General features: G+C 51.5%; 1 long non-coding RNA gene across 1 annotated transcript; it reads left to right on the plus strand.

Moving 5' to 3' along the window:
- The first annotated feature begins 8,176 nt into the window (after window positions 1-8,176).
- On the plus strand, window positions 8,177-14,378 carry LOC119088821. Its single transcript, XR_005092561.1, has 4 exons — window positions 8,177-8,744; window positions 9,167-9,216; window positions 9,306-10,570; window positions 10,669-14,378. It is a non-coding gene; the product is annotated as an uncharacterized LOC119088821 (long non-coding RNA).
- The last annotated feature ends 296 nt before the right edge of the window (window positions 14,379-14,674 follow it).

Consider the following 14,674-nt stretch of genomic DNA (forward strand, 5'->3'; position numbering starts at 1 on the left):
TTTACTGCTTTTAAAAAATGTACCCCTTTAACCAGTTTCTTCTTTGCTTTTTATTATATATATATATATATATATATATATATATATATATATATATATATATATATTTTTTTTTTTTCAGAATGGAAGTCAGAGCTTGCAATGTACATCTCAGTGGCATGAAGCATGCCCCCAGTGCTTTGTAGCTGTCAGCCCTGTCCATCTCCAGAACTTGGTGACCATTAATCAGCCAGGTCTATTCCCCTCTGGCCTGCTTCCAGCCATCTTCACTTTCTTTACAATCTCTATGACTGAACCAGTCTGGTACCATATGTGTGTGTATGGTGTGTGGCGGCGGCGGGGTGGGGTGGGGGGGGATATGGGGATCATGCAGTCTGTGTGCCCCATTCTGTGCCTGGCTTCTTTCACTTAGTATGATGTCCTCAAGGTACATCTGTATCGTAGCACGTATCAGAACTGTCTCACTTTGTGATGGTCAAATAGGATTCCGCGATCTGTCCATGCTGCAGTTAGACCCTAAATTAACCTGCCCAAGGACCAGGTGCCTTTCTGAGATTCTGGGAGTTGTAGTTCTTGGAAAATAACCACAAAGCCTCAGGGGAAAGTACAGTGGCCTATGGGTTTTGTCCAGATAAGCTCCACCAACATGTGTCTCGAGGCTAGTCACCTTTCCAGGTGATGGTCCTGACCAAATTCCATCGTGGTTGGTATTTAAAATTTTAATAAAAGCTTGCTTAAATTCAGTCAAAATGGTGGAACTGGTTTTTTGTTTGTTTTTTTTTTCTGGCGAATTTCAGGATTAATGCTAATGCCTATGCGACATTCATCTCTTTATCGTACTTGAGTTTGTCTGCTGCTGTGAATATAGATACCATCCGCTTTTTTCCCTCTTATGGAATAATGTTATGTTGCACAGGATGTCCTCTGATTCCTGGGCTCCAGCAGTCCTCCTGCCTTGGCCTCCTGAGTAGCTGGGATTCTGGAGGTACGGCATCAAGCTCTGACCCTGTTTTCCAGCATCTTCTTCACCTGCTCTTTTCCCTGGACTAGAAACCCACACACATACTCACTCTGCATCCGCAAAGCAATTTTCCAGAACCTTCCTAGTTTCAAAATAATTTTTTTCCTTGTGGTTCCCACAAAGAATATAAACGTCACAAAAATCCCGATAAATTTTCTCCCTCTTCAATCTAGATAAGCTACACACATGCTTTGTCAGAGCGTGCTTTTTATACTCAGAAACGGCATCACTTTAAAACTCTCCCATGCTCGGTCAAAAAAAGACGCTCAGCTGTGGCCTTCCAGGTGCCATCTCTGTCCTTCCATTTCCTGCCAACCCTCTCTGAACGTTCTGCTCTCCTCTGCTCCCGCACCCCCTGCCTCTTCCTTAATGCCCTGCAATCTGGCTTCCAGTGCAACTAGCTCAGGCTGCTCCTGCAAGGTCACTGGGAGCTTCTGCTTCAGCCAGCTCTGCCTGCTGTATGCCTGCGTTATCAAATAGATGCTTCCTGTGGGAAGGTCCGGTACACAGGAGCCGTGAAAGGGTCACTCGGCGCACACCACCGGGGCCGCCGCTGGCACTTTGGTCTCTTTCCTTCCAGTCTCTTTTTCCTCGTTCTAAAGGCTTTCTCACTTTCCACCATCCTCATCTTTTCCCCATCCTTCTGGTCCCCGGTGTGACTGAACATTTACTCCTGTGCAGTCTTTAGCGGTTCCCTTCACCGGCTGTCTTCTCACTGATCCGTGCTAGGGTTTGGATGGCCCTTGAGTTGAGATCCCTAAGAAAGCCAGGGCCTCTTCCCCAAAGCCAAATAGTAACAGGGTACGCCGTTGTCAGAAATCAGGGATACAGTCCAGGCAGGGAACTCATGCCAGCAACCCTTGAAGCAAACAGTCCTGGTGTCCTGACTCTCTCATCCTCTCCACCCCCGTTCAGACGGGAGTCTTCCCGGCCTCCTTTGCAGGTCGTCCTCTATCACGCTGTCGCTCAAGCCTCTGTTCCCCCCAGGTCCCTCCCTGCATGCTGTTCATCCCTCAAGCACACAGTCACTGCCTAAGTAGACAATGGTCCCTTTGCTTGGCTGGGTCCCTATCTAGCCTGTTTCTTAGGGGCAAAGGCCCTTCCTAAGCCCAGTGGAAAACCCAGTAGCCAGTCCAGGTCCAGAAAGAAGAGCTGATCTCAAACTCCCCACCAGACCAAGAGGCCATGAAACCACAGGCGTGGAGGACCCCGACCCCCAGTTCTTTCTATGGCACCATTGTAGGGCCACAACTGCCCAGCAGTGAGGTAATTGTTTATGGTGCACAGCCCGGGGGCTGCAGACCTCGAAACATAAAGGAACAACTCAGAACTGGCAGGGACGGTGAAGGCAGAGGTGTGACTACGACTACGGTTGCTTCGGGGCCTGGCACCTTGAGTGGGTGAGCCTCTCTGCTGCGTCACCCAACGCGCCCACAGAAACACTATCCGGTGGCTCACCCGACCTCCCAGGCTGTAACTCCACAACCCTCTGCTCTGAAACTTCACCTGAGAATCCCTTCCTTCAATTCGACTCAGTCTCCCGGCCCCAAACATTGAATCACAAAAGGGCAGCCAGAGAGTTCCAAGAGGAAGGCACCATTAGGAGAAGAGGTGTCTGAGCTCAGTCCTGGGGTGGATACACTTCAAAGTAGGGTGCGGAACAGGAAAGCAGCTAACCCTCAGTAGCCTTCCGGCTTACACCTCTTGGGACTCTAAGGATGCTTTCAGGTTGACCCCAGAGACACTTCCCAGAATTCCCTCCTACAGAAGACTGGCTCTAGCCAGCACATGGGGCTATGCATGGGGCAAGGGAAATACTGGGGCCCTGGACTTTGAAGACAGAGCAAACCCAGGTGGAAATCCTGGCTCCGCCTCTTTTAAGTGTTGGTCCTAATACTTGCTCTAGGCAAGTCTGTTTCCCCACCTGTAAAATGGATCACAATAGCTTGGGAAGTTGTTGGTGGTGTTGTGTGTGTAGCAGCTGCTCCATAAACGCTCAATAAACAGCACCAACCTCATTATTAGCGCTGTTTTGAGAACTACCACTTGACACATAAACAGCCCCAGGGAAACAGACAGCGGAGGGACACTGTCAGATTTCTCCACCCTCTTCGTCTGGCTCCAGTCTTCCTCCATCATCCTGTTTGGGATGTGATGAGGTGGAATCAGACAATGCAGGCCATGTGTGAGCAAAGAATTGCAATCCAGTGTCCCTACCTGGAAGGCAGCGCTAGTCACTTGTATCCTGTGGGGTTGCTGGAAAAGCTTCGGGGTGCCCCCCAGTGTTACAGCTCCCGCTGGCACACCTGGGGTGATGGATGTCCCACAAATTCTTCTTCCACTGTCCCAGGCTCCCATGTGGGGTCCAGGGCTGGGCTGTGGGTCTGAGTTGCTGGGTGGGGGGGTAGAGGTAAGACCAAGAGATGAATGCATAAATAACTAGTCCTGGTCTCCTACCCTTTAATCATGGAGTTGCTCTTCCCTGGCCACCTTCCAGGGATCCGCCCACTCTCTTCCCCGAGGAGCACGGTGCAGGGAGCATGTCTGCTTCACATGGCATGCTTCTAATCGATCCCAGGAACCCAGGATGGGGGGCTGCCTTCCCAGCTGACTCGCCCTGTGTCCAACATCCCCCACCCCACACAGCTCCCCCAATCATAGATTTGTCTTGACCCTCTCTCCTGTCACTGAGTTCTCCAACCTGCCCTGCCCCTAAGTCCTGCCGGGTTGGAAAAGGGGGTCCTGACAGAACAGTGTCCTCTCCTGACTGACTGACTGACTGACCTTTCATGCAGTCCAGAGCATCAGTCCCCAAGGCCTGATAGTTCCAAGAGTGCTCATGGGACAATGGAAACCTAATATTAGAAAGTGAGCCGGTCTCAGAAAATCCAGGACATGTGTTTGCCATGTTGGTTAGCAGCCCCTCACCCCCCCTGCAGGCGAACCTCTCTTTATTCAAGGCGGAGTATTCCTTAGGGATCAAGGGTGAGAAGTATGTTGGGGGCGGGGAGAGGGATTGCATATGAAATCACATTTGGCAACTTGAGTCGTATTTTAATGTACTAATGGAGTTGGCTGCTTGAAGAAAAGAGCCAGTGAGTCTTTCTCATATGGGAATGGATTCATATGGGAAAGCATTCCAAAGAACAAGCTATTTTTAGATTTGGATATACTGGATTCGCTTAAACTGAGGCACACCGGTGTTCAGTTTGCAACCTTTTTTGTTTGAGGTCTCTCTCCCTGGGCTTCAATCACCAGTTCTGACTTTCTCATTCCTCCAGTGAAAGTAAGGCGGGTGGCATGGGGCCTAGAGTCTCCGAGCCTCTATGTCCCACCACGTGACCTTAGTTACACCAGTGGCCCTGGGTTGCCATGTGGTGGAGTCGGAAAGACGTGAGTTGGTGTGTGAGCGTCAGTGATATTTTCCCTCAGTAGACTGGATGAGAACATCAAACCAGGTCACAGGAGTGATGGGGTCATGAGATTCCCTTTCCCCCGAGATTCTACCCCGAGAAGTTTTTTTTTGTTGTTGTTGTTGTTTGTTTTGTTTTTTGAGACAGGGTTTCTCTGTTTAGTTTTTGGTGCCTGTCCTGGATCTCACTCTGTAGACCAGGCTGGCCTTGAACTCACAGAGATCTGCCTGGCTCTGTCTCCCAAGTGCTGGGATTAAAGGAGTGTGCCACGACCACCTGGCTCCCCAGAAGTTCTTAAAAACAACATCTGCCAGCTTGGGGAGAGCACGTGCCCACTTCCAGCGTTCCATTGGGTTTGCAAACTAAACACAATGTGCTTTTGTAAATCATCTTCACGCAGGGCTTCCCCTGTCCCGGATGAGCTCCCCTCCTGAGCTTTACACACTGAGCTGGAGCAGACAGCTGGGCTGGAGGGCAAGGAGAGCACGTCACCTTGCCAGAACCACAGAGAATTGTCCAAGCACACCTACTCTGTGCCACTCTTGGAACTCACAGATCCTATTAGCAAGCCCTGCACCTCCATTTCCTTCCAGACGTGTGGAGAAACTGAGGCCAAGAGAGGTGTCACTTACTTGGAGTCGCATGGCTCCTTCAAGATATAACTGGGTCCCCCTCCCCCACTCCCTCTGGAGGGCTGCATATCTGGCCACATGAAAAGCCTCCATTCTGTCTGGGCAAGGATTGTGTCCCTCATTAGTCCACGCCCAGAGCTCTGAGTAAGTGGTGTTGGCTGACGGCTGACAGCATTCTTCACAAAGAAAGACAATCTGAAAGGCGCTCTGGAAGCTCCTGGCTTCCCATCCTTGTCTTTGGGAGGCAGTGTGCTGCAAGGAAGGAGTCCACCTGTGGCTGAGAAACTTGGGGTTTGATGGAGTGGGGCGCTCCTGTGCACAAAGAACCTGCCGCACAGCAGATGTTGTAGTGGGGCCCATTTCTGGAATGTCAGTCCTGATTCTGCTTCCATGTGTCCTCAAATAAGTCAACCAATGTCTCAGGGTCTCAGCTATCTGGGGCAGAGGACTAATCCTGCCTCTTAGCCTCAGGGGAGTCAGTTCTCATAGAGACCTCACAGGGTTTCAAAGATACTTAGGAGATGAATTTACTACAAGCTTAAGAACAAGGAGGAACAGGGCGGAGGGTGTGCGGTGGAGAGATAGTTCCGTGGTTAAGAATTTGTACCATTCTTTCAGAGGACCAGTTCAGTGTCTGGTACCCAGGTCAGGCAGCCCACAACTGCCCATTACAGGCTCTGTAACTGCTTTCTGTGGCACTGGACAGCGCTTTAACCCCGAGTGAGAAATCTGATGATAGCACTTAGAGCTCAGAAAAATGAAGGTTCCCACCCCTCAAGTTTCAGGTGCTCCCACTCTCAAGCTCCAGGTGCTCCCACCCCATTTTGATGGACTAGTGTTGTGACTCGTTTCTTTCTTTTCCATCATCCGTGGCGACAGAGTTCCGGGTCCGAGGAGGCCTTGCATGGCTGAGTGGCTGTGCAGGACAATCTGAGGCCTGGGTTTCTGGAGGCATCCAGGGTGGGGCATGTTGCAGGAAGAGCAGCTGGGCCCAGGCTGTAGGTGCTGACAGAGCAGAGGGTCTGCCCTCCCCCTTCCTGAGTGACAGCAGCAGGTCCGGGCCAAGTGGCCTGATGGGGCTGTCAGGCCTCTTCAGCCACCATGAGGTCCCGGAAATACCAGGGCTGGGAGGGGCCGTGGGGGGACAGAGGCCAACCTATCATTTGAGTCTCTGCCAGAGTGTCTTTCAAGCCTTGGCCACACTGGCTGCCTTGCCTAGCACCCACTGCTGCTACCAGACCCCGGCCTCTGGCCCAGCCGAGCCCTGAACGCCCATCCCTATCAGGCTCCAACACCGTACTCAGAGAGACTTTGTGTTTTTCAAATTAATGCAATTAAGAGCATTAACGTTTGTGAACGATAGAGTTTTTTCATTTTCTTTTATTTGATTAGAGAAATTCCCACCGCACGGCTCCTCCAAATGAAACCCAGACCTGAGACCCATTGTTCCGAGGGCTTCCATGAGAATGTGTTACCTTTCAATCTCACACACTAATGTGTTTAGCGTTACAGTCCCCCCCGGGCGGCTGCAGGAAGGGTCTGGAGCCTTGATTAAAGGGGCCTTTGCTGGGCAGGAATGTGGGCTTCTCCACCCGGGAGTCACAGGGGCTGGGTGCTTGCTAGGCAGAGCCTCCGCTCAGATGGCCAGCAGGGGACTCAGATCCGTGGCAGCCGGGCCTGAGTGTAATTAGGCTTTTCCCCTTCACTGCTGCGCGTCCTCTGAGCCTCCCCACACCACCCTTAGCCCTGGCATGTCTACAGGCCTACCACACAACACGGCACGCACACACACCTACCACACAACACGGCACGCACACGCACACCTACCACACAACACTGCAGGCGTACACACACCTTCCACACAACACGGCACGCACACACACACCTACCACACAACACGGCAGGCACACACACACCTACCACACAACACGGCACACACACCTCCCACACAACACGGCACGCACATGCACACCTACCACACAACATGGCACGCGCACACACACCTTCCACACAACACGGCACGCGCACACACACCTTCCACACAACACGGCATGCGCACAAACACCTACCACACAACACGGGCACGTGTACACACACCTACCACACAACACGGCACATGCACACACACCTTCCACACAACACGGCACGCGCACACACACCTCCGTCCCATTTCTGTCTCGGTTTTGTTGTCCGTCCCTCTGTTCTCTCTTTCTTTTCTTCTTCCCACCTTCCGGTCCCCAGTTGCCATCTGGGTCTCGTGGCGCAGAGAAATCACACTGCACCCCCCTCAGCTGGGCCGGGGCCTGAGCTCCAAGGTAAAGAACAGAATTAGAGTCAAAGCTAAAACTGATTAGAGGACCATGTAAGGAAGGCCTGGGAAAGGGAGGACGGTGGGTCATAACCCCTGTTAAAAATCTTGACTAGTGCCAAATTTAAACAGGATGTTGAGTCGACACCTTCCTGCCCCAAATCACCAAAGGCTCAGGCTTAGCACTAGGAGGCCAGGTTATTTCCTGTGTGTGTGTGTGTGTGTGTGTGTGTGTGTGTGTGTGTGTGTGTGTGTGTGTAGTCTACGCCAGTGTCCTGGTACAGAACGCTGGTAGCATTTCCCTGTATCTTTAGCAACCCAAGCCAGGATCCTACAATATACTGCAGAGACCTGGCCAAAATGATACAAGATTAGAAAACAGACTTCTGAGCTGGAACGCAAGTGAAAACCAAGCCCGTGGACTCTTCAGAGGCGGCTTGGCTACACCGGGTCCCCAGGAGTTGGGAAGAGCTTGGGGGAAACGGGATACATACTTATCCTACTCCCCAGCTCCTTGGCCTGCTGCATTTCTGGATACCAACCCATCAGTCCTCAAAACTCCAGAGACCACAGGGGCACAGCTTTGATCCAGCATTTGAGGCGGAGGAAGGCGGACCTCTGTGAGTTCCAAGCCAGCCAGACCCACACAGTGAGACTCTGTCTCCAGAAAAAAGATCGGGATGGTGGCGGTGGAGGACCAAGGTGGGCTTTCTTTGGCTACCTCCTTCCGGCCTCTGCAGCCCCGTGGCTGAAGGTTCGCCTGCGCCTGCGTGAACCACAAGCAATCAGCAGGTCTGCGTGTGCTGTTTAAGGCGGCTGCCCCCTGTGGAGACACAAGAGGGGAAGCAGGAAAGCTTCGGGTCCGAGAAGAGGGAAGCCAGTTTGAAGCCACAGCTGGAGAATGGGCAGATGTGAGGAGGACCGGAAGCCCGGTTCTGCCTGGTCCTGCCCCGCCCCTTTCCACCTGGAGCCGCCACTGCCTCAGTCTTCTTCCCGGAAGAACAGCAGCACACACAGGAGGCTGGGAAAGTTGGGGGACCGGTTTACAAGTCTAAGGGCAGGAGTTCACAGTCTTTGTGCTCCACGCAGACACTCACTCGGGCAATACTTGGCCGATGAGATCAATCCACCTACACCTTTAAGTTGTTCTCGCTCACACAGGGCCCAGAAGGTCTAAGCCTTGGACCGGGACCAGGGTTCTGCCACAAACATCTGCCAGGGCCAACAGCCCTTGGGGAGCAGATACATAATGTAAACTGCGTTTGGATGGAGGAGTCGGAGAAGGCGGAGTGAGGGATCTGGATAGCACAGGGACTGCGCAGGAATTTGGCTTCGGCCTGCACTGAGCCTTCGTAGACAATCACCTTAATGTGAGTACCTCTCGGTTTCCCATGCTTCAGGGGGGCTGGGGAAGGGTGGATGATCCCCAAGGTGAACAACCCAGAGACTGTCTGATTGTTTCCTCGGGCCTTGCCAGTTGGCCTTTATTCCCGCCCTGCCCCCACCCCCACCCCCCCACCGCTGGGAAACTTGCTTGCCTAAGCAGGACTTTCTTCAGCTATTTTTCAAACTTTACTCATGATTTCCAACCACGAGCAATCCCTCCCCAAGATGACCAAGCCTGGCTTTTGCCTAGTTTCTCATCAAAGCACCCAGACAAAGAACCGGGGCAGGGCAGGCAGCATTTTGCAGGGTCTGAGCTAGCTGTGGACAAGACTCAGGGTCAAGAACTGCCCGAGAAAGTTCTAGCTTCAGGAGTGCCAACTTCTGTCCTCTCTGATGTCCTCCACAGGCACAACCGTACAAGCCCAAAACTTGAGTGGTCCGTTGGCAGGAGAGAGGGTGAGCCTGAGTGTATCTGATTGAGGGAGGGGTGGTAACTGCTCAAAGGTGAGAATCTGATTGCAGCTTCTGGGTCTCCCCAACCCCAGCACCCATATGCCTGTAGAGTTGCCTACAAGGGCCCCAGGAGACTGAGAGGGAAAGGCCTGCTGCCCGGCTGGTACTCATCACCGGTATCCAATTCACCGTCCAAGAGGCTGCAGAAGGATTCTTCTCTGGGTTTCAATCTTCACGGCAATGAACCATTTTATCTCAGAACGCGGGGGTGGGGGTGGATGAATTCCCTTTCCGTAATGCAGATGGACTAAATCCCCTTTGCTTGCTCTCTTGAAAAAGAAAATTCAAAAGCTGTTGCCATTTGCGCTCTTGGACGGTGCCTGATAAGGCTGAGCTGCTTGGCTCGGTGCAGAGTCTCGGCCTGGCTTTGAGTTTGATGGGGGCTTAGAGGCCTGGAGCAGGCCAGTGAACAGCCTGACTCAGGCGGGGAAGGGTCTGAGAAGGACCCTGGAACTTCCTGGTATCCTCAGGAAGACGTACAGAAAAGCCTGTCCTGGACTCGCCCTGACTCGCTGTCCTAAGCCACCCACGCCCACTCGGACGGAGCCTGGGTCAGTCCATTGCTGGTGCTCACAGCCCATCACAGCCCGGACTGAGCACGGACTGAGCCGGGCATTACCTGCATTCTCTCACTGGAGAGCCATTTTACAGGTTGGAGACAGGAGACCCAAGTGTTTAATCTTTTAGACAGCACAGCTAAGGCTCAACCGGAAAAGGCTCGAGCTGCCAAGCCGGATGACCCAAGTTCAGTCCCCGGAATACACAACTCCCCCAGGTTGCCCTCGGATCCCCGCACTGTGCCCCTCCCCCAACTGTACTTCCTACACATAAACATAGATCACATGGGATTTGAACTCCTGCTTCTGTTGAGCCTGTGTTCTTCACTCTAAGTGAGGCCCTTCCTGATTTGGGTTCCAGCTAACCCCAAGCAGGCTTCTTTGCCCTCCTGCCACACCCCTCACCCTTTCCTCCAAGCTCTGACACTCAACACTGAGCAGTGTGCCAAATGAGACTTTCCAATGCTAAGCTCCCTTGGCCTTCTGTTTGCCTTAGTGGTTCTTAAGTGTGTCCCCAGATCGACAGCATCACATCCCACCTCAGACAGACCTGCTGAATCAGAAACTCTGGGCACAGGGCCCGGCACTCGGCTTTAACAAGGGTTCCTCTGGTTGTGATACATGACAAGCTTGAGAAGTACTGGCTGCCTCTTGCTTCTTTAGACCAAACAAACCGTGATGACAACTGAGGGCAACCTTGGCTCTTGCCGTGGTCTTTGTCACCTGAGCCAGCTCATCAGGTGTGTTATGAAGAGACCCTGAGTGGCTGATAATGAAATAATGCGGCTGTTTGGGCCTCCTTGTTGTTATTCACTCTATTACTTTAGTATTATTCTAGTTCAGGGGAAGCTGACAGAAGAGGCCATTGTCACGTGAACATTATCGACACTCCAACAGTTCCAGTGGCTTAGTCAGAAAAAAAAAATCTAGAGATGGCCCAGGGGTTAACAGCACTTGCTGCTCTTGAGGACGACCCTGGTTCACTTCCCAGCACCTGTATCGGGTAGGTCATTATGCAGCCTTAACTCCAGTTCCAGGGATCCTGACACATTCTTCTAGCTTCCGCAGGCTCTGGCGGCGCACACATATATGCCTGCACTCTCATGTACACATAAAAATAAGGATTGATATTTTTTCAATCCCCTGGTTTGGAGGGAAAAATCACCTGGGACCATGTCAGTTCTTGAAATGTCTTAACAGCCTGCAACCCACAGCCCAACCCAGGAAATAAGTTCCTAAACACATTTGTCCTGACAGTGAATTCTGACCTTACTAACGAGCCCTCTAACTCTAATTATGGAATTGTCTACCTTTCTCTTTAACTCTGTCCATTTTTGCTCCATGTATTTGAAACACTTTATTCGTTGCATACATGAGTATGATTGTTTTCCTCTGCCATTATTTTCAACTTGTGTCTTTAGATTTGAATTACATCTCCTGTAGACTGCAAATAATTAAGTCTTTTTAAAAAATCTCATCTGACAATCTCTGCCTTTTAATTGGAATGTTTAGTCCATTAACATTTAATGTAATTATTGATATGGTTGAATTTAGTTTTATTTTGCCCCTCTGTTTTTTATTTCTCTATCCTTCCTTCCCTGCCTTCTTTTGGAATTTTAAAATTCCATTTAAATTTATCTATTGGGTTTGTAGCTATACCTCTCTGCATTAATTCTTTAATGATTGCCCCAGGGATTACAATGCATCCTTAACTTTTCACAGTCCACTTAGAGTTACTATTTCAAGTAAAACATAGAAACTTTGTAACCACAGATGTCCATTACTCCCTGCCCCCTTCCTTCATGCTGTGAATATCATATGTATTACATCTACATAAATTATAAAACCCACATACAATGTTATAATTTTGTCTTAAATAGCCATGTGAATTTCAGAACAATTAAGGAGGCTTATTGCCAAAGGGAACCTCAAAATTAAGGGAATTTTCAGGAATCTGATTCTCATCATGGTTAGAAAAAGGAGCCTGGATCTTTCAATGATTGTTTGTCTCTTCCAGGTGAGGCTGATTTTAGGACCACAGGAAGGAAGCACAGCTGATTCATCTCTAACCCTGTCTTTGTTTCCCAGTTTACTGGAACTCCATTATCAGACCCAAAGTTGTCTCCAGCGTACCCACAGGCGCTATGGCATAGACCTGATGATCCCTGGCTTTTCTTTTGTCCAGGTTTCTTCTGCTTCTCTCACATGAAACCCTTGGTCTCACGTTTTTTTGACTGCTGTTTTCTTTTTCTGACCCTGTGCATGCAGGTCAGAGTTTGTCCCCAAGCATAATAGATATACTGGTCAGCTTTGCTAAATGAGTCCAGGAATCCCAGACGGGCTGACGGTTCCCTCAGAGAACAGTGGAGCACAAGGAGGAAGACGCTGGGAAGGGGAAGAAAGCGCCTTCCAGTAGTAGTGGTAGGAAATGGGTCCCCGGGCAGGGTGTTGTGTAATAGTCTCCCGCAAGATTGAAACATTCCATTCTGCAGAGAAGCTCCTCAAACAGGAAGATGAACAATTCGAAATAGCTGCAGGAACTCTCTGAAACTGACCAGATTCACCAGGCCCCTCCCTGCCAGAGTGAGCAATAAAAGCTGAGAGTCCCCCCTCAAGACCAGAGAGCCCAACTACAAAGACAACTGAGGCCAGACCAGCTGCCTGGAAGAAGCAGAAACCAGCTGAGATGCCGGAAGATGTTTAGATCAACTGAGTCACTTGGAAAGGACACTCTCCAACCTGTTAGGATGCCTTTAGGCTGTGCAGTGTGCTCCAGGTTCCCAGCTTCGTGAGCTGTCACCATGCTGGGGTAGCTTTGGGGACACTGCTGTCTGTGAGTCATTTCTGGTCCTGTTAGGAACCCCTCACCCACATTCCCGTAAGTGACCCCAGTAAAACTCATTGGTTCACCAGGCTGGACTTTGGTCTGTCGTGAGATTTCTCTCTGGAGTGAGTAGACGTGTGTGTTGCATCTCCCCAGGAAAAGTCTTGCCACAGAACACAGGGCTCTAGCCAAACCATCACTGGGGGACCCCAGAAAGCTGGAGTCAACTCTGATGGAATGAAAATGTGATGCTTGAGATTGTAATGGCTGCGAAGGGAGGGCCGGGCCAGGGTATGTGGGCATGTGGGTGAGACCCGGATTTTCAGCTCGTGTGTACCTGGAGGAAGTGAGCCCTGGGCCACCCAGAGCTGCTGACGCTGCAGCCTGGAGGCCCGAAGCTTTGTGGAGAAGCCATTAGTCGGGTGACAGGGGAAAGAATGAAAAGCTGCCTGGTTCAGGGTCGGCAAGGGCTGCCGGCCCCACTGTAAGGGAGGCAAAAATACATCTGGGTTTTTCTGGGGCACACCCGGGGCTGACCAGAAAAGGACCTTCATCCCAGAATACGCCTGTGAGTGGAGTTTCCCCTAAGTGTCAGAGGAAGAAGGGCGGCGTCCAGGGGTCAGGACAGGGAGAGGCCGGCAGGACTGGAAGGAGGCGAAACTGGAGGATCCCCTGAGTCATGCCTTCCCTCACCTGTGCCCAGCCAAGTGAATACCATGAGACCTGCAATACCTAACTTCATATGAAATGTGATCATCAATACTGGGGCAGAGTTTTGCATGAGGTTTGTAGAAAACTTTGTAGGCGGGAGCTGGAATAGGAACAAGCCACGGCATGTTTCAGCCCATGGGAGCAAGTTAGCCGCTGCGCCGGGTACCGCCGGCTACAGGGAAGGCTTCGCCTGTCCAAGCAGTGGGAATTAAGCAGATCTCCCAGGGAGACTGGACCTGTTATAATAACCTGAAGTGTTTGGGCCCACGCCAGGAAGGGATGAGAAGGTACCGCGGCTAACAAAATCTGCTGTACACACATCCCCAAGACAGGCTGGCCACTAGTGACATTAGGTGACCTAAGGTGGCCACTACATCTCAGGGCACCGTGGGGTGTCCAGGTCCCTGGGATTTTCACACTTGACACTTTTTACATTTTACAGAACACTATGCTCTTCTCTGCATTGAGCTTCTTTCAGACGCTGCGTGGACAGCGTGATCACCAAACAGACAATGCTGTGCCTCTCATTCAGTTTCCGGGGCTCAAGCCAAGAAGCAAGCGGACCCCTCCCCTGCCTCCTTTTCCTCCGAAGAAACCCCAGAGAACTGGAAATGCACTCCACTCCCCGACCCCTGCCCACCTCAGCTCTTAACCTACAACTGACGTGACTACCGTTCCCCGTTGGCGAAGGGCCTAGACACACGGGACCTTCAAAGAATTCAAAGTAGATTCCTCCCCTTAGGAAGCCTGGAATCGAGGACTGGAGAGACCACCGTCCCAAGCCGTCTCTCCCAGATGGCTCCTCAGCTTCTGGACAGATGTGCAAGGTCATTCTCCCTGCCCCCTAGAGAAGAAAGCAGTCTCCTCCCAGGTCCTCACAGCAGGGTCAGCAGTGTGGCTCCTGTTCACACTCAGCAGGGCAGCAGGTCCCTTTCCGGGAACCATCTGCCTGGACACTTAGATGTTTCTTGGTAGGGCCGGCTACTGGACAGTCCTCGGTGGGAACTTTATAACAAAGGAATTTTGGGGTGTCTAGTGAATGGCCAAGTTGCAGGAATTGCCGGCTAGGCTGTACTAAAGCAAGCATTCTGCCTAATTACAGGTGTGTGGCACAGCTGTCTTTCTAGTTGGAGCTGCCCATGCCTGCTCCCGAAGGCAGGGCCAGGGGAGCCTGTGTGCTGCTTCTGGAGCCCAAGGCCTTGGCTTCTCCATATTGCCTGTTTCTGGTTTCCTCCCTTGCCCAGGTGGCCAGGACCTAGAGCGGCATCTCTGGCTGCTGGTCACCTGGTGGCTAGGCGGTAGTACCCGG

The sequence above is a fragment of the Peromyscus leucopus genome, chromosome 12 (genome assembly GCF_004664715.2).
Source record: "Peromyscus leucopus breed LL Stock chromosome 12, UCI_PerLeu_2.1, whole genome shotgun sequence".
In the NCBI taxonomy this organism is placed as follows: domain Eukaryota; kingdom Metazoa; phylum Chordata; class Mammalia; order Rodentia; family Cricetidae; genus Peromyscus; species Peromyscus leucopus.